Source organism: Mirounga angustirostris, unplaced genomic scaffold (assembly GCF_029215605.1).
Source record: "Mirounga angustirostris isolate CCGP_5_RB_7025 unplaced genomic scaffold, mMirAng1.0.hap1 SCAF_2, whole genome shotgun sequence".
NCBI classification, from domain to species: domain Eukaryota; kingdom Metazoa; phylum Chordata; class Mammalia; order Carnivora; family Phocidae; genus Mirounga; species Mirounga angustirostris.
The window spans coordinates 175,807,340-175,828,025 of record NW_026991710.1 but is presented as its reverse complement, the minus strand read 5'-3'; the positions used below and the strand labels follow the sequence as shown (position 1 = coordinate 175,828,025).

Below are 20,686 nucleotides of genomic sequence, written 5' to 3'. Positions count from 1 at the left end.
AGGCAGATTTCCACTTTGGGACAACTGGTTGAAAGCTTGAGTCTGATGGTTTTGAGAGATTAGTGTGCAGAATTAACTTTTGAAGGGTTTTTGCCTGGATGATGAAATGCTGGCCTGATTGTTTTCATATTAATCGTATCTCTATATGTGAGGTACAATAGTGAATACTTTTGATAGCTATAAAGGTAGAGCCAAGGCACGTTATCACTGGCTTAAGGGAGGCGGCAGGATGGTTGCTTCAAAGCACATGTTCTGGGCTTATATCCTGACCTGACCAGTTACCAGCTGTGTATGAGATGAGGGGCCACTTAACTACCATGTTTCGTTGTATGTGAAATGGGAATACTTGGGTTCTTGGGAGGATTAGCTGATGATACAAGTACTTAGAGTACTTGATATAGTGAATGTTAAATAGTAAATATTGATTGCTATCTTTTTTAATTGAAATGTAGTTGATATATGTTACATTAGTTTCAGGTGTACAACATAGTGATTAGACAAGTTTATACTTTATGCTGTGCTCACCACAAGTGTAGGTACCATCTGTCACCATACAGTGCTATTTATCACAATACCATTGACTATATTCTCTTTGCTGTACTTTCTAAATTTTTTTTTTAATTTTTTTTTTTTTTTTAAGATTTTATTTATTTGAGAGAGAGAGAATGAGAGACAGAGAGCATGAGAGAAAGGAGGGTCAGAGGGAGAAGCAGACTCCCTGCCGAGCAGGGAGCCCGATGTGGGACTCGATCCCGGGACTCCAGGATCATGACCTGAGCCGAAGGCAGTCGCTTAACCAACTGAGCCACCCAGGCGCCCCCTCTTTGCTGTACTTTCTATCCCCATGACTTATTCATTCCATAGCTGGAAGCCTGTGTCTTTCACTCCCCTTCACCCATTTTTCCCATCCCCCCACTGCCCTCCCCTTTGGCAACCATCAGTTTGTTCTCTGTATTTATAGGTCTGTTTCTGCTTTTTGTTTACTTGTTTGCTTTGTTTTTTAGATTGTACATATAAGTGAAATCATGTGGTACTCATCTTTGCCTGATTATTTCCCTTAGCATAATGCCCTCTAGGTTCATCCATATTGTTCTAAATGGCAAGATCTCATCCTTATTTGTGGCTGAGTGATAATCCATTGTATATATATATGTATACCACATCATCTTTATCCATTCATCTGTCATATCTTTCATATCTTGGCTATTGTAAATAATCAATAAACATAGTGTGCATATATCTTTTTGAAGTAGTTTTTTCATTTTCTTTGGGTAGATACCCAATGGTAGAGTTATAGAATCATGTGATATTTCTATTTTTAATTTTTTTAAAGATATATTTATTTGAGGGAGAGCAAATGCGAGCAGGGGGAGGAGGAGAGGGAAAGAAAGAGGGAGAAGCAGACTCCCCATTGATCACAGAGCCCAATATGGGGCTCAATCTCATACCCTGAGACCACGACCGGAGTCGAAATCAAGAGCTGGATGTTTAGCCAACTGACCCACCCAGGTGCCCCTCTATTTTTAATTTTTTGAGGAACCTCCATACTGATTTTCATAGTAGCTGTACCAATTTACATTCCTACCAACAGGGCCTGAGGGTTCTTTTTTTTCTACATCCTCACCAACACTTGTTATTTTTCTGTCTTTTTGAGTCTAGCCATTCTGACAGGTGTAATAGCTATTATTAATTGCTATTACTATTGCTAAGATCTCAACCTGAATTCTGACTGCTGTGTAATGTAGATTTCCTAGTTTCTTCTGTTTGCCCTATATTGACCTTTTTTTAAGGGCCAATTTAAAAGTCTATCCCAACAAAGCAAACAAATAAAAACAAACAGACTCATAAAGACAAGAATAAACTAGTGGTTTCCAGAGGGGAAGTCAGTGGGGCGGAGGGGGGCGGGTGGTGGTATGGGTGAAACAGGTGAAGGGGATTAAGGGGTACAGATTTCCAGTTAAAAAACAAAAAGTTGGGGTGCCTCGGTGGCTCAGATGGTTAAGCGTCTGACATCGGCTCTGGTCCTGATCCCGGGGTCCTGGGATCGAGCCCCACATCGGGCTCCCAGCTCAGCGGAAAGTCTGTTTCTCCCTCTGCCTCGCTTCTTTCCCCTGCTCATGCCTCTTTCCCCTGCTCATGCTCTCTCCCTGTCTCTCTCAAATGAATAAATAAAATCTTTAAAAAAAAAAAGTCTATCCCATGTGTTTCTTAGATGCTATTTACCTACCATCAAAAAGATCAAAATAAAGTTGATTTTAAAAATCAGCTTTAAATGCTTGTATAATTAAACCAACTACTTAAGACAGAGGTCTTGATTCATTATATTAATGCTGATGATATAATTTTTATATTATATTTAACAAATCCAATTTACTTTAGAAATTAACACTTTTTCTACCTTTAGAACCTATTCATTTCTCCCTGCTTCTCTCTACTCCCAGATATAAAGTCACCAAAAATTAAAATAAATGACATCTTCTTTTCTGAATATATGTCATAAGATTTTTTTTTTTGAGACTATCCAAGTGTTGGTGCTTTGAAATTCCATTTTAGAAGCAAGTTGTAGAGGGGCACCTGGGTGGCTCAGTCGGTTAAGCGTCTGCTTTCGGCTCAGGTCATGATCCCAGAGTCCTGGGATCGAGCCCCACATCGGGCTCCCTACTCTGCAGGAAGCCTGCTTCTCACTCTCCCACTCCCCCTGCTTGTGTTCCCTCTCTCTCTGTCAAATAAAATCTTTAAAAAAAAAAAAAAAAAAAAGCAAGTTGTAGAAACATTTTTCTCAAAGTTAATTGACATAAAGTCTGGGAGTCTTTTTTTTTTTTTTTTTTTAAGATTTTATTTATTCAACAGAGAGAGAGAGACAGCGAGAGATGGAACACAAGCGGGGGGAGTGGGAGAGGGAGAAGTGGGCTTCCCGCAGAGCAGAGAGCCCGATGCGGGGCTCGATCCCAGGACTCTGGGATCATGACCTGAGCCGAAGGCAGACGCTTAACCGACTGAGCCACTCAGACGCCTCAAGTCTGGGAGTCTTAATGGACATTTGTCTTTTTTTTTAGTTTTGGCTAGCTAGTATCTGACTGCTTTTCTGATTTTAGAGATTTAAAACAATGAGTGATCATTATGGGGAGAAATACAGAAGCTTATGGAGTCAGACCTTTCTTTTTTCTACACTGGCAGACGGGGATGGCCTTGTTTTGGTCACTCAGACACCCCCTTCTATATTATAGAATTTTGAGTACAAAGACTTAGAGATATTAAGGAATCATTCATAGCAGCAGTTTTTTTTCCTGCAGTGTTGGTAGTGGTCCCGCCCCATTAAGGTAGACAGAATTGGTTTCTGTCTTTTCCCAATGAATATAACTGATAACAGAGATCTTGAGAAGGTAGCTAGGTGGAATTTCCAGGATGGGGCCTCAGATAATAAAGAAATATCTTAAATCTTTATATAATTCCCATGATCCACACTATTTGCATTTATACCAGACTCCCATCTCTTCTTATACTCTCTGATTCTCAAGGGAGAAGGGGGCAGAGCATGTTCCCTTTGGAGAATTCTGGGTTCCTCAGCAGGCATGGGACAGTGTGCTGACTTCCCAAGCAATTTCAGTGATAATGGAGGAGTGTGGTTTTGTAACACCTGTGGGATTCTCACTTCTTGGAATACCCAGCATTTAGATATGAAAGCCCAGTAAACCAAATGAAAAATTCTCAAAGGGAAAGATTGAACAATTGGAATATATACCCAGAACTGCTGTAGGGGTTGGATAAACATCACCTGAATGAAAAAATAAAAAGATTCCCTCGGGGAAATTAAAGTGTAATATGGAAGAAGCTTCCTGAGACCAAAACAATCTAATATTTTTCCAAAGTAAGACATTCAATATGAATTAAAGAAAATCCACATTAGTACCCTAGAAGATCACGTGAGAAATAACCCCAAATACAGAGCAAAATGTTAGCATCAAGAAGTCATGAAGAAAAGGGTAAATAGACCCAGGAAGTCAACATTCTTTTAAAACCTTACATGTGATAGGAGTTTCAGGAGGGAAAAAGAAAAAAAATAATAATAACTGATAGAAGAGATCAGTAATAATTAAACAAATGATAAGCTGGAAAAACCCAAGTCTTGAGATTGAAGAGGCTACAGAGTTCCATGCTGTATTGATGAGAAAAGGCACACTGAGGAAGACATATGTGTATATACTAAAGTTTTCCAAGCAGAAAGAATAAGTTGCCTATAAAGCGGGGAGGGGTGGAATTAAGCAAAGGACTTTCCATTTACAACACTTGAAGCTTGAAGTCAGTGGAATACCTTCTAAGGACTACTGGAAGAAAAGAAACTGAAATTCTCTTGATAAAGAGAAGTTCTTCAGCTTTTTTGGGAGTATGAGAGGCTGAATAGAGCAAATGACGTTACTTTTTAGAAACAAAGCTCCTGTCACTTGCTTTTTTCTGTCTCTCGGTACTTTCAAATAATGCTTGACTTCATTTGTCTTACATGCAAAGACTAAGAGGATCCTTACTATATATATATCTTACTTGGAAACCTCAAATTGAAACTGCTACTTAAAGTCTAACAATTAGCACTTTAAAAAAATTTTCAGGCTCAGTGGCATTATATTATACCAGTTGGAGTCAAAAAGATGTGGGTCTTTGAGCAAGTTACTTATTCTCTTTTAGTTATTAAAGTGGCAGTAATAACTGTACTTCATATAGTTGTTAAGGGGATTAAATGAGAGAATGCAAATGAAGTACCTTTGTGTAATATCTATGCAGTATATGCTCAGTAATTGGTAACTGCTCTCATGTTAGTGGAAAAATAACATGATCAGAAATAATATCCCTACTGTATTACCTAATATTGATTCAGATATTTTTATATTTATTGAAAAATGCAAGAGAAAATAGAGATGTGATGGTATTTTTTAAGAAGTCTTTAAGCAAATTAATTGGTTTATTAGGAGAGATTAGGTCAGCTATACAGAGTATCACTTAATACCGTAATTAAAGTTAACTATTGAAATGAATTAATAAAAATTCTTAAGTACAGTTCTCATTTTTTCTTACCCCAGTTTAGAATTTCTGTTAATTATTTAATATGTAATAGGTTTTCTGCTTTTCTTTGCCCATTATTTACCATTTGGAGAGTCTTTGTTATATAATTGTGTTTTATCTGTTCTTCTCTTTCTTTGCCATAGAAAAGGGCATGCCTTAGTTGGTGAGCATTCAACTGGATAAAACTTAAGTTCATTCAGTCAAGTGTAACATATTAACCTGGTTAAGATCCTGGTTCAGAAAAAAATTAAAGCAGACATTATTACATTATACAGTTTATGTAATTTTTGTATTAACATACACACATATGTATGAGTGTGTGTGTGTGTGTGTGTGAAATTAAGTGATAAATAACCCAGTTGATGACTTGTTAAATTGTGGCCTGATAAAAATGAACAAAGGAGTTATCAGCAGTAGGGGAGATTTTGCTCTTAGAGTAGTGAAGATTATTGTGGTCCACTGCAGGGAACAATAAAATAGGAATCAGGGGACCTGGTGACCACTCTTGGATCTCTCATTAGCAGGCACTTTGACTTGGAACAGATTATGGGGCAGATTACTCTCTGTGCCTTAATTACTTCATTTATCAAATGGAAATAATGGAACTGTTCTATTTATTTTTACCTTGCTGTTCTTTTATAGAAATAATAGGAGATGGTAGAGGGTCATGTGTGTTATAGTTGTGCTTTTAAAACATAAAACTATAAGAGGGACAAGCTATATGTAGTAGGCAAAATAATGGCTCAAAGATGTCCACATCTCAATTCCTGGAAACTAGGAATATTTTATTTTACATGCAAACAGAAATTAAGGTTATAGATGGAACTGCGATTGCCAGTCAGTTAACCAAGAGATGAAGAGATTATCCTGGATTATCTTGGTGGGCCCCAAGTATCACAAGGTTCCTTAAAATTGGAGGGAAGGAAGTCAGTGATGCATTGTAAGAAGGATTCAATCAGCCATTACTTGCTTTGAAGATGGGGAAAGGGGGCCTTGAGCCCAGGAATGCAGGGGCCTTTAGAAGATTGAAAAAGCAGGGAAATGGATTCTCTTTGAGAGTTTCCAGTATGGAATGCAGCTCTGCTAGCACCTTGATTTTAGCCCACTGAGACAGGTGTTTAACTTTGAACCTTTAGAATTAAAATAACAAATTTGTGTTGCTGTTTTAAACCATTGAACTTGTGATAATTTATTTTAATAGTAATAGAAAGTACTTTTTCAAAGTTTATTAAGATTTGACATTTTCTAAAGAAAGTAGTAGAATGTTTCTTGATAAAATTAAACTGCTTTCTTGATAGTACTTAAAAGTTGCGGCCACTTACGGTAAGTAACAATGTTGGTAGAGAAGGATAATACTTGTATGTATTCTTAAAATAATTATAATAAGGTAGATTAATAAATATGTAGTGGTTTCATATTTGTACTTAAATTATTTGAAGTATTTCCAGATTTGGGTTAAATAATATGACTGACAGCATTTTAAAACAAAAGAGGTTTTGTATTAAATTCAGCATGAAGAGTCCTTGTCCTTATACAGTTATTTATACGAAACTTTTTCTTTGTCATCATTGTCCTCAGATGCTACAAAATAGAAATTTGAAAAACAATGTATAACTTGACAGCCAAATTATTTCTTATATTTAAAAATGGAAATTTTATTGTCTTCAATGTGAGGCTCAGTTAAATATTTAGATTGAACTGAAGACTAATGAGGGCCTCAAGATTTCATTCTTGTCTACCTCTAAATCACTGAGGGCAGATCTTCATTTTCTGCGCTTGTGTGTCATGTGTTTCTAAAATGAGTCAAGTAACCATTGTAAAGGTTTACTATATGAAGTGCTTTGAGACCATTCAAACTCTAATGAGTAGTTTGATATTTATTCGGTGATCCAGAAAGCAAAGGAAAGGTAATATTGAAATCTCATAGTTTCATTTCAAATTTGAGTAGGAAAATGTGAGGATGTGAGGGAATAGGTTAATGGGGATGGGGAAAAGATGACAAGAATCAGTAGTTATTGGTATTATTGTCACAGAGAACTGAATGCAGGGCAAACTCTCTTGGTACGGTGATGGGGATTTGTCTGTTAATGTTTGTTGATAGCTTTATTTGTGTGCTGTAGTTTGCTTTAGCTTTCCTTGAGAAAAGGAAATTTTGTAATTTAGTAGGGGAACCCTTAAATGTTAATTCTGGAAGGAAATGTTTAGGTGCTAAATTGCTGGTCAAATGGCCAACCACATGACACTGGCTCCTTCCCTTTTGAGTTATTTTATTTCATTTATTGGTTCTTTTTTTTTTATTGTTATGTTAATCCCCATACATTACATCATTAGTTTTAGATGTAGTGTTCCATGATTCATTGTTTGTGCATAACACCCAGTGTTCCATGCAGAATGTGCCCTCCTCAATACCTACCACCAGGCTAACCCATCCTCCCACCCCCCTCCCCTCTAGAACCCTGTTTGTTTTTCAGAGTCCATTGTCTCTCATGGTTCGTCTACCCCTCCGATTTCCCCCGCTTCATTCTTCCCCTCCCGCTACCTTCTTCTTCTTCTTTTTTTTTCTTAACATATATTGCATTATTTGTTTCAGAGGTACAGATCTGAGATTCAACAGTCTTGCACAATTCACAGCGCTTACCAGAGCACATACCCTCCCCAGTGTCTATCACCCAGTCACCCCATCCCTCCCACCCCACCCCACACTCCAGCAACCCTCAGTTTGTTTCCTGCGATTAAGAATTCCTCATATCAGTGAGATCATATGATACATGTCTTTCTCTGTTTGACTTATTTCACTCAACATAATACCCTCCAGTTCCTCATTTATTGGTTCTTGAGTATCAGTTATAATATGAGGTTTTGTATCAGAAAACCCATTTCTTACCATAAAAATACTAAGATTTTTCATATAACTAAAAATATAGGTATATGCCTTGATAAACATTAGAATATAAAACCAAACTCCTAATATAAAGTTGTATTATAAATACTCCTTTGGGGTTATTTTTCTGCATGTACAGAATTAAATTTGGCCTTTCCAATTGTGAGTGCAGCGACTTTGTGTCTATACTACTTTGTTTTCCTGGTAAATCTCCCACAGGCAAGCATAGGCATGCTTTATTGCTCCAAGAACTTTTTAAGTTCAAAATTAATTTTCTTTTTTTGAATATTTTTATTGATGATTATGATTTTCTGATGTTATACTGATAGAGTCTCTTGAAATTATAAGACTATTTTTCCCCACTGAAAACCTCTACTAATATCTCTTTATCGGTTAAAAGTTGCAGAGGAACATGTCTTTGGTGATGTTGGGTGCATTGGAGACGTGGATTTATCTCACCCATTTTTGTATTTAGGAAGTTTTCTGCCCCCTAAATCACTATGTTGTATCTTATTTTCCCCTCCATTAATTGGAGTGGAGTTGGTCACCATTAGTCAATGGTGATTGATAAGGCTGTATGGGACTTCTTATAGGGACATAAATGTGTTTGATATTTGAGTAGGAGGTGAAGTTAAGCTTTTAGCTCTTAACTTCTTATAAGCTGACACTGGCTAGGATGGCCTAGGAATCCATCAGTTGTGTACTGTAGAACCCCAAGACTAAATAATACAAAATATTCACAAAATTATAAAATGCTTATTAAAGAGAAAATACATGTTCTCATCTCTTTCTAATACTGCTGAATCTATAAATTTTTGCATAATGAGTTGATAAAACTTTTACATCAGTGCCTCAAGAAGTTCTAGTGTGTTGTCTTTGCTAGATTGTTGTTTCCCAATAAATGACAGATCTTAAAAATCATATTGCTTTATTGTATTTGACTCTTTAAAACTTTACATAATAAGAAGCATCTATTATATACTTTCCATTTTTTATTTTGAAGTAATTGTAGATTCAGAGGAAGTCACAAAAATAGTACAAGAAGATCCCATGTATCCTTCACCTAGTTTTTCCCATTGGTTATACCTTATGGACTTATAGTATAATACCAAACACAGGAAACTAGTATTGGTACATTGTGTGTATAGTTCTGTGCCATTTTATCACATTTGGAAATTCATGTAACTACCACTACAATCAAAATATGGAACTATTATCACAAAGATCCCTCTCGTTCTTTATGGAATCCCTTTATATGGTCGATCCCCAAAACCCATCCTTTAACCCCTACCAACTACTAATCTGCTTTCTGTCTGTATGATTTTGTCATTTTGAGAATGCTGGAATCATACAGTATGTGATTTTTTTGAAATTAGCTCTTTTTTTCCACTCTGCACAATGCCTTTCAGTTTTTTGTTTTTGTTTTTTTAAATTGCTGATTAGTATTACCTGGTGTTGATATACCATCCATCAACTGAGGCACATTTTGGTTGTTTACAGTGTCTGACTATTATAGATAATAAATAAATTCTATTTATTGTTTTCAAACATTTACTCCTTTACCAGGTATTATTTGTGCCTATTTTGTTCCAGGCACTTGCTAGGCATTTAGATTTATACATTGGTGAATAAAACAGGATTTAAAAAATGCTTATGGCATCAAAATAGATGGTGATATACTTGGTCCAAAAAAATAATTATTTGAAGGTTTAATATAAACTGATGGGGTATTTTAAGTAATAAAATTGATGTGAATGCTTGAATAGACTCCTCTTATCTCAAGTGAGAAAATGTTCCATGTTACATTTTTGGAAATCAAACAGTTGAATTTTTCGTAATCTTTATAATTTATCCCAAATGATTTAATTTTATTATTTAAATATCATTAATTTGATATTAAATCTTCTGGTTAACACTTTCTGATTAAGAATAGTGATTGAATTCATTGAATTACCTCCCTGCTCTTACCGAATTCTGTTCATGTTATAAAAAATTCTGTAGCCAGTGATTTGGTTGTAAGGAAGCCATCAAACTTGTATTAAAGGAAGCATAATCCACTTTGTGTTGAGTAGATTTGATTGGAGAAGTAGGAAACTGGAAGCAGGATAGGAGTTCTGGATCATGGGTGGTGGTAGGATCAGCTAGACTAAAAGGTCTGGTATTGTTAAGTGATAACAATGTAAAATTGTCAGAATACACGTTGAGTCAGAAACTCAACCATTCAGGAAAACCCAGAATTGAGATGTGAAGAACCAAGCCAGCTCTAGGGACTTCAGCAGCACAGGTCTATGAACCTTCACTCTAGAATCCTCCACTCATGTGGATGTGTCTTGGCTTCAGGTTCGCTCTGGTTTTTAAACCTGAGATAGAAAGAATCCAATGCCCCGGCTTGAGTCAGTTGTTGACTCAATCATCTTTGGTACCAGAGAAGTTCCCTGGTACGGACATGGCTCTTCAGGCCTCACCACAGCAACTGGGTACCATTCCCGGAGGGGCACTGAGTGGGGAGGTGCGGGGTGGGGGTGAGTCAGGGAAAGGAGGAAGTAGACACGGGTTGGGCTTTGAATTTGGATCCCTTCAAATATTGAATAACGGTTGCCATTCTTTGAGCCATCTCATTATGCCTTTAAAGGTTACCTTAATACTGTTTCTGGGGGGAGAAAAACCAAATATTCTTAAAATATTGTTCAACAGCTGTCTATAAACTTCTTTTTTTTTTTAAACTTCTGATTTTACTGCGTGTGCACGTGCTGCCGCCCAGTGTATCTCTTCTCTCACAACATGCTCCATTGTCCCATTTTGGACTTTGTTTACAAAATACATGTTAAATGTTACAATTATTAAGGATTTTAAGATGGTGACAGCAAAGCATTAAACCAAGCATGGGGCCCTTTGCAGCTGCACAGGTTATATGCCCTGATCAGATCACACCATTGGCCTGATTAAAATGCTGCACAAAGAATTCTCATTACACTTAAATGACATCTTAATTCCTTATCAGGGCCCTACTTGATCTAGGTCAGACTCCCACCTACATCATGAATTTCATGCCTGTCCTTCTCTCCCTTTCTTCATGTTTCAGCTACACTGGCCTTATTGTCTCTAAAATGAGTCAAAGTTGCTTCTTTATCAGAGTCTGTGTACTTGTTCCTTTTGCCTGGAACACTTTTTCCCCAGGTTTTCACACATAATGTTAATTCCTTGTACTTTTGCCTGACGACACTATCATAATTTCTTGCCCTGCCCTGCTTGTCTGGTTTCTCTAACCACGTTTCATTTTACCAACCATGTTTCATTTTACATAATAGCACCTGTTACCTGAGATTATATATTTGTTTAATAATATATTTGTTCATCATCTCTGTGTACTCTTCCCTACTCTGTGCCTGATAGAAACACGGGAACCTTGTCTGCCTTATTTTGCACTGTTTCCAAGTGTTACATACTTCTGTGCCTCCTCCATAAAATGCCTACTCTGTGCTAGAACTTCATTGTGGTCTTATTTTGCGTAATGTTGAGCATTTTTTGTGTGCCCTTTGGCCATTTGTATATGGTTTTTGGAGAAATGCCTGTTTATGTCCTTTGTTCATTTTTAATTGGATTGTCTCTGTTACTGAATTGTAAGAGTTTTTTATATATCTAGATACAAGTTCTATATCAGAAAAATGATTTGCAAATATTTTCCCCCTTCTGTGCTGTCTTTTCACTTTCTTGATAATGTACTTTAAAGGGAAAAAGTTTTTAGTTTTGATGAACATTAAAAAGTCTACTTTTTTCTTTTGTTGTTTGTGCTTTGGTGTCGTATCTAAGACTTCTTTGCCAAAGCCTAGGTTATGAAGATTTAACCCTATGCTTTCTTCTAAACATAGGGAACATTTCTTCTATGTTTTATAGTTTTAGTTCTTTTTTTAGGTCTTTGATCCATATGGAGTTAATATTTGTATATGACATGAGATTACGAGGTCCAACTTCATTCTTTGACATGTGGGTATCTAGTTTTCCCATTCAGTTCCTAATATTTCTTTATAATCCTTAGTTCTGTAAGCTTGGTAGTAATGTACTCCTTTCATGTGTGATTCTGGTTATTTGAGTCTTCTTTTTCTTTCTGAGTCCGTTTAGCTAAAAGTTTGGCAGTTTATATTACTGTGCTCATCAGTAGTTCCTTTTTGTTGTTGTATAGTGTTCCATCATGGATGTACAGTTGGGTGGTTTCCAGTCTGTGGCTCTTACAAAGAGGACTGCTGTGGACGCTGGTGTGTAAAGGTCTTGGTGTGAAGATATTGCTTCGGTTCTCTTGGGTAGATGCCTACGAGTGGAATTGCTAGGTGGAGTGATATGTTTCTGTTGAACTTTATAAAAAGCAACATCCCTGCTGGCTGAGTGTGTTGAGCATATTTTCATATACTTACTGGTCATTTATGTATGTTCTTTTGTGAGATCGCAGTTCAGACCTTTTTTTTTTTTGTATTCTTATTATTGAGTTTTAAGAATTTTTTTTGTGTGTGTGTGTTATGGATATAGGTCTTAAGATGTATGTACTGTGAATCCTTTCTCCCAATCTGTGCCTTACCTTTCATTTTCTTAATGGTGTCTTTGGACAAGCAAAGGTTTTTAATTTTGGTAAAGTCCAATTTGTCAATTAAAATAGAACAGTATTTGGTGTCTCAACAGCATTGGAATAGTAAGGTAAGATTTCTGTTAGACAATTATTCTTAGGTTAAAAACAGTTTATGGTGAAATAAGATTATAATTTTAATTACATTACAGAAATACAGGAAAGCAGTTTTGTGTTTAAGGGTTTCTTCTTGAATTACATTATAACAATTTGTTTAGGATACATTTTTAAAAATCAAAATGAAAGAATAAGCCACTCCATAATGAAAACAATATATTATACAGGTCAATTTTAAGATTTAAGAGTAAAAGTCAGGTGGACCTTGTTTAATTGGAAAATAATTATCTAAAATGTACATGCTTATTTTTGTGATAACATTGTTTGCCCCTGCCATTTGGAAGTATATTTTTAGAATTTAGGGAAATGGGTTATTTTTAATAGCTTATTGCCTGAAATCGTTCCATAAAGGAAGGCTCAATAATTCCTTACAGTTAAACATTTTTTTTCATTTGTACTTTCCCTCTGCTTTTTGAGATAGGAGGACACATAGATGTCCTTTGAACTGTTTCTTCATGTTATTGGCTTTGGTGGAATTTGCATAGTTTTCTATATTTCCACAATATCGAGACAGAAAATATGAGCAGTTTAAATATCAAAACTGGTCTTTTTAATCTGGTGTAGTCTAAACCTCCAGTTCTTATTGGCATCTAGAAGTAAGCAGTCCTCTGTCCACTGAATATATTTACTTTCCTTCTTTATCCCCCCAACAAAATGTGAATGGGAGCAAAATATATAATCTCTGAGCAGAAGTGTTAAGAACCAAAGCACAGTTTACCATATTTTGTTTTTCTCTACCTTGGTTATGTAGGTATCACATTTTAACATAAAGCTCTCTTCAGCCTAGGCCTGTGAGTAAGGAAACTCCTCTGATGTCACTTTTTCAACTTGTGTGAGTAAGAAATGAACTTATTTTGTTAAGCCTATGAGATTCTGGAGCACTTTGTTACTGCAACATAACCCGGACTAGCCTGACTGAAAACACTCTTTGTGAAATTGAATTCAGAGTAAAGATAAACAATAAAGAAATGATTAGTTAAGAATGACTTGTCTGGATGCCATTATGGAGAAAAATATCTTGGAGCTGTTCCCCAAATAGACCAGGGTCATAAACACAGTTATTAAATTAAAATTGTTCTAATCAAAATATATTTACTTTCTAATGCAGCTGTAGGACCAGGGGCTAGTCTCTTAAACTGAATCAGATAAGGTGTGAACTTGAGTATGCTCCAGATATGGTAGTACCTTGTCATATGCTTCTGTAGTATGCCACTTAGATCTTACTTGGTTCTTCTTGCTTGATTGTTGGTTCTCTGTGGTAAGGAACTAACAATCTTATTATTCATTCTTGTATTCTTATTGCCTATCACTGGTACTAATTATATTTTCAAGAAATGTGTGTGGAATGACAAAGCAGCTCATAAGAAGATGGCGTTATTCTATGTGACCTTTTTTTTTTACATTAAGTCTGTGTTGATGGCGATAAGGAAGGCAAGTAATTTCCCACTTCTTGATTAGGTGATATTTTGAAGTGTTTTCATTTTAAAGTTAGGTGAATTTGCAGTATGTCCAACACTCCCATATTCATGTAGAAATACAGAACACGTTTTATGGTCAGGTATAAATTATGTTAGATTATCTGTCATTTGTCTAATCATTGTATTCTTCATTAGGATAAGTCGTTGGATATTGATTCCAGTCATGCATTGACTTCTGGTATAGTGGATTTTCCTTAAAGAACGGGCAGTCAACAGTTTTTGTTGCCACTTGTGGATTAAACCTTTGAATTGCTGCTGTCAGGAACTGAGGAATTGAGGTAGGGAGGGAGAAGAAAGAGAAAGGTGATGGTGGCAAGTGTACGAAAAATTGCTGTGGATGGATGGTACATAATAAAGTGCTTTCCCTTGAGGCAGCTCAAAGTACTTAATGAAGTTAATTTCACTAATATTTATGTCTTATGCATGAGGCAGAGATGATTCACATTACCTACCATTTTATCAGTGAGGGAAGGAGAAAATTGTTACTTTCCCACAGTCTGTAGAGCTGATATAAAGTTGTTATGACAGAAATGTTTTCTTGATTGAGAACTGAAAGTTCTCTCTGCTTAGTGGGATTTATTTAAGAATATAGTTTAAGTATAAAAAATTAATTTCAATCTTTAAAATTAATTTCAATCTCGCCAGATAAATTCCTCTTTACTTTTAGTTTAGCTTTTTAGATCATATAATATTTAGCAAATTTAAAGTCGTATTCTTTACCTAGCCTTATTAAAAAAAACCCAAAAACAAAATCTTAAGATAATGTATTTACTAAAACTTAAACCAAGTTTTTGTTATTGTAACTCACTCCTAAAGTAATATCGCTCTCATAATCCAGATAACTCCATTTTATATTATCTGCTATCTAGAAAGAGATATTTACTTTCCTTCTATAAGCTCTATTGTGAATGGAGTTTTGCCTGATCACTTCCATGGTTACCTGTCCTTTGATGAAGTCAAAAGCCCTGGAACTTGAAATGGCATGCATTGGGGGTGGGGCATGGGAAGAGTGGGATCAGTGCTGGACTGTCTTGGGTACATTCTTACTTCCTGTTATTTTAAACATAGTATCTCAAAATTAACAACTTTCTTGGTTTTGTCCTAACAGTATTATTAGAAGTAATAGGTGTTCATTAAAGAAGAGTTAGAAAATATACCCATAACAATGGTCACGCCTTATTTTCTGCCCACTGTGGTAGCCATTAAATGAAAATTAGCTAAAATTTAACAAATCAAAAATTTAGTTCCTCAGTTGCACTAGTCACATTTCAAGTGCTTAATAACCATATATGACTGTTGGTTATCATATCAGAGTGTGCAGATTATAGTAATTTCCATTACTGTAGGAATTTCTTTTGAACAATATTGTTAGACCCACTGTACCTGTGTATATAGTCCTTTTTATAATAAAAATGGGATCATTCCATGCATACCATTTTCTTACTTTTTCACTTTGTGTTGTGAATATATTTCATTATCAATGAATATTTTTATCTAATCTCATTTTTAATGGCTGTCAAGAATTATAAGGAAATAACCATTATTATTAAATCACTCACCCATATTAGACTATTTATAATATTTCTGATTTTTCACTTTTGTTTTATAAACAGTACTACAGAGAGTATCCTTTTCATTACATATATGTGTAAACCTTAATTACTTCAGCATAAATTCCTGGAAAGCCACAACTTCTTAATAAGAACCAAAGAAATTGTAGCTGCTGAAGATCTCTACTAGGGCTCTTGATTTAATCTGTCACATTATGTATTTATATGTCATTCATAAATGAGCTAGGTTAAGGAAAGTCATTTCTCACATATTCCTTACTCTTTGCAAAAATTCGTTGAAAATTCAGTGAAGCCCTTGAGAATATGATTCACTTGCTTTTGTTTCATGATTGTCTCTTTTCCCTTTTCCTGCCAGAATACCTCCTGTAGGCATTTTTACCATCAATTTTCCATATAAATACTGAATTGGGATCTTTTAAACAAGTCTCAATATAGCATTTTCATAAAAAGTAAAAGTTGGCAAAATTCCACACTTGTATCCTTAAAAAGAAGAGCCAAGAATGATAGCAGTTTTTCCCTTCTGAAAAAATCCCCACTGACACTGAATACCGTTATCTTGATAACTTGCCCACTTAGGTTCAACTGCTTTCAAGAAAGTTAGAGTATTTATACGTTTACCTGATAAATTTGGGACTATTTTAGTAGGCATTATGGTTAATGGTGGTAAATATATATATATATATATATATATTTTTTTTTTTTTTTTAAGATTTTATTTATTTGAGAGAGAGAGAGAGAACACGAAGGGGGCAGGGTCAGAGGGAGAAGTAGACTCCCTGCTGAGCAGGGAGCCTGATGCGGGACTCGATCCCGGGACTCCAGGATCATGACCTGAGCCAAAGGCAGTCACTTAACCAACTGAGCCACCCAGGCGCCCTATATATATTTATATATTGAGTTTTATATTTGTTCATTGTATTTTATTAGGAATTACAGAGTGAATGCCTTCATTGTCCTAAGGACTTAATATATCAAAGAGGGATGCCTGGGTGGCTCAGTTGGTTAAGTGTCTGTCTTTGGCTTGGGTCATGATCCCAGGGTCCTGGGATCGAGTCCCACATTAGGCACTCTGCTGAGGGAGCCTGCTTCTCCCTCTGCCTGCCGCTCTCTGGTGCTTTCTCTCTCTCTCTGACAAATAAATAAATAAAATCTTAAAAATATATATATCAAAGATGTTTAGAGGGGAAAAGGTCAAAAACCAAGAACAACAAAAAAAGACCTCATGCTTTTTTTGAAGTGATGCAAGGATTTGCATATGACTCAAGTCTGCCTATTAAAGGAATTAAGTATACATTTGCGTTTACTTTTAGATTAACCATGGTGATCCAAAACAGTCTGGATTTCAGTGAGATGATGCATGGCTTAAGTTGTGGTTGTATGAAAATGGTATTTGAGGCAAATGGCTCATGTAATCAGTTCTCCCTTTACATGGTTATCGTGTTACCTGAAACGTGTGCATATTAAAGCTGTGTCCCTGCTTTGTATAGTTCTGTGGTAACAGAGATTGCAGGAGCAGGTCCAGATGGGAAAGAAAGACAGAGTCCTTTCCACTCCTCATTCTCAGCTGACCAAACTACATAGAAAGTTAAGTGTAATAATTGCAGTTCCAGGCTTTAAAAAATGTTAGGTACTCTTGTTTTAGTTCTTAAATTATTGGAATCTGTTAATTTTCTTTTTAAAATGGAGTGGGTGTTAGACTTTTCATCCATAAACAGAATCCAGGATTAAGTATGTAAACCTTACTGTGAGTTGTTTAATATTTTTCCCTTAGATATGACAGTTACAAATAAGCCATTAAGAAATCCCACAGGATGGGGTGCCTGGGTGGCTTAGTTGGTTAAGGGTGGCTTAGTTCATTAAGCGTTGGACTCTAGATTTCAGCTCAGGTCATGATCTCAGGGTCGTGAGATCCAGCTCTGTGTTGGACTCAGCACTCAGTGCGGAGTCTGCTTGAGATTCTCTTTCTCCCTCTCCCTCTCCCCTCCCCCCCACTTGTGCATGCGTGCTGTCTCTCTTGCTGAATGGATAAATAAAACCTTTTTAAAAAAAGAAAAAAGAAATCCCACAGGGAATCCAAATATATGTTTATTTTGTGTCAAGCCTGAAAATTTCTAAATTAGCTGTGTGGTACAAGTAATCATGGTTAGAGATAGAGGGCATATATTTTATTTTGCCTTTTATTTACTGTGCCTATTTTGGGGCACGGTTTTCAGTGTTGATCTTGAGAAAGAACATGCTTGAGCATGAGGATTGAGGGAACAAGAGCCGGAAGTATTGTAGTGGGTCTCCTCAAATGGAACCCGAGCTGTCATGGGTGTTATTTCTGAGTCTTGGTTTCATGCTTTCCCACAGGGGGATTGTTTGATGGGATGAGAAAGGGGTCATTGGTCATGGGAGGAGTAGATAAGGTATTTAGGACAAATATGTAGATGTGCCTTTCAGAATTCACCTAAGAAGAAGAAAGCTTGAATTACAGTTCGGGGGCGATCTTGCCTTGTACTTGTGTAGAATGATAAGGTAGAAATTAAATGCCTGGCTTTAGTAGTAGGTATGAATTCTACTTTACTGCTTAAAAACTGTCATCTTGTACAAATGATTTAGTTGCTATGAGCCTCAATCTCTCATTTATAAAACGAGTATCCTACATATTGCGTTGGGTTGTTAATGGAAGTTAAGCGAAAAAATAAAGCAGGTAGAGCCTCAGTAAATGCTTGCTTCCCGTCCATTCTCTTTTCTCTTGGGTGGCAACAGTAAAGCGTTCTCATAGGTGGGTTTTGTATTCTGACAGTCAGTAAAAGCCTAATCATGGACTGGGTGGCAGTTACCATATGCTGTTCTTTGCTATCACCAATGTGAATTAGTTTATGTCCTTTGTTTCATAGCCTGTATAATTTTTTAAACTTGAATTATGATTTAATAAGACATGAAATCAGTTGTTCTTCTTCAACCCAGGGGAAACGAACTAAGCTGGGTGTAAAAATGTGATTGAATACTGTTATTAAAAATACTGTAATATTGGTTGGGATGTGTGTGGGCAAAACAGGTGAAGGGAATTAAGAGGAACACACTTCCAGTTATAAAATAAGCCATGGGATTAAAAAGTAGAGCAAAAAACAAAGAAGAAGAAAGGAAAGGAAAGAATATTGCTAATATTGCTAATAGGATAATTTGTGAAATCCAATAGAAAAACAAAAGTCAAAATTATTTGGTATATGTCCCAAAGAATGAAAACTTAAAGAGTTATATTCTTCGTCAGATTGAAAGTACAACAGTACATTGAAGTTCAGTCTGTTGAATCTGTTCTCAGAGGTAGAGGAAAATAATAGTAGTGATATAATTTCTTTTTTAACTTTTTATTTATTTATTTATATTAAGTTCAGTTAGCCAACATATAGTACATCATTAGTTTTTGATGTAGTGTTCAATGATTCGTTAGTTGTGTATAACGCCTGGCACTCATCAGATCACGTGCCCTCCTTAATGCCCATCACCCAAAGCAGAATGAGAATGTTATGGTACGGGTTCAATCCTATGTTCCTTGTGGAAAATGTTTTTAAATGTGCAACTTAAACTTTGTGTCTAGTGGTACTAAGACTAATTTTAATTGGTCTTAACGTTTTAGACTAATGGGGAGTTTGCCTGGAATACTAAGTCCTTGAGGCCTTGAGAGAGGGGAGATGGGGATGGCAATTTAGGGAAGGTTTCAGAAAGGTGTAGGTGGGGTCTGCCCTTTCTTTCCCAGAGAGAGATTGGGAAGCACCCTTTTGCATGTGGTCATTGTCCCTTTGAACTGTAAAAATTCTGGGATCCTGTTATAAACTTGCGTAGTCAGACTAAAGTAATCTGCTTAGTGTTTCATTTAGCTGAGTCTAGTCAAGTTTTTGAAAAAGTTATCTCCCCTAAATAAAAAGAAGCATAAAACAATCATTGACTTGGCACAAATGAATTCATTGTTCCTAGGGCTGTTACCATTTTGCCTTTATTTCAATCCAACAGATATATTATTTTTAGCACTTTCGGTGTATGTGATTCTGGTGGTTTCCCCCCCCCCCCCAAAAAAAAGTGAAGATGAAAAGATCCTGATTGAAGGGACAGGGTGTTTATTGAATCCCTATTATATGCCAAGAGCCAAGCTAGGTTTATATGTATTGTCTCACTTAATTATAATAGCAATTCTCTGAGGAAGGTAGTGTTGTATGAAAGAGGAAATTGAGATTGACAGAGGTGAAGTAACTTGTGTAAGGTCAGACAGTCGCAAAGGACAGAGCAGTATTCTAAAACCCAGGTTTATCTGACTCCTGGACAGTACTTTCTTTTAGACTTGACTCTCTGGGGTTTCCAGGTGGAAAGAGATATTCTTTGTTATAACCATTCTTAATATTTATTCCAGGGCCTGCTTTATCTTTTAATTTAAATTGTCACTTGTGAGGGCAGATAATGCTGATTTCACAGATGTATTGTGGCCTGGTTTAACTCTATTGCAAAGAGTTATGTCATTGATCTAGCTCTAAAAATCTACTATATATACGTACAGAATAATCTCTTTCTAAGTTACTCTAGATGCAATGGACCTTTTTAAAAATTCTTGATTGTCTATATTTATAGGTAAACTTGACAATGGGAACAAAATCTAATCTTTTATTATTATTATTATAAAATTTCATGCCAAAATTTGTCATAATTTGATCATAAAGAACTTCTATGTGAATTCAGTAAATTTTTATTCACTTGGATTAATTTTCTGAGTGAGTAAATATTTTGTAATATTTCACTATAATCACATTATAGTGATCCCCATGGTATGTCTAGTTACCATCTGTCACCAAAGTTATTATGATATTATCAAGAATCTACCCCACACTGTACTTTACATCCTCGCGACTTAACTGATTTTATCACTGGAAGTTTGTACCTCCTAATCTCCTTTGCCTTATGCACATGCCTACTATATGCTGGGCACTGTTCTGAG

General features: G+C 35.9%; 1 protein-coding gene across 2 annotated transcripts in view; it reads left to right on the top strand.

The window, feature by feature from the left end:
* Nucleotides 1-20,686, top strand: part of TNKS (tankyrase) — a 202,005-nt gene that overhangs the window by 32,615 nt on the left and 148,704 nt on the right. The gene's annotated exons all lie outside the window — the stretch shown is intronic.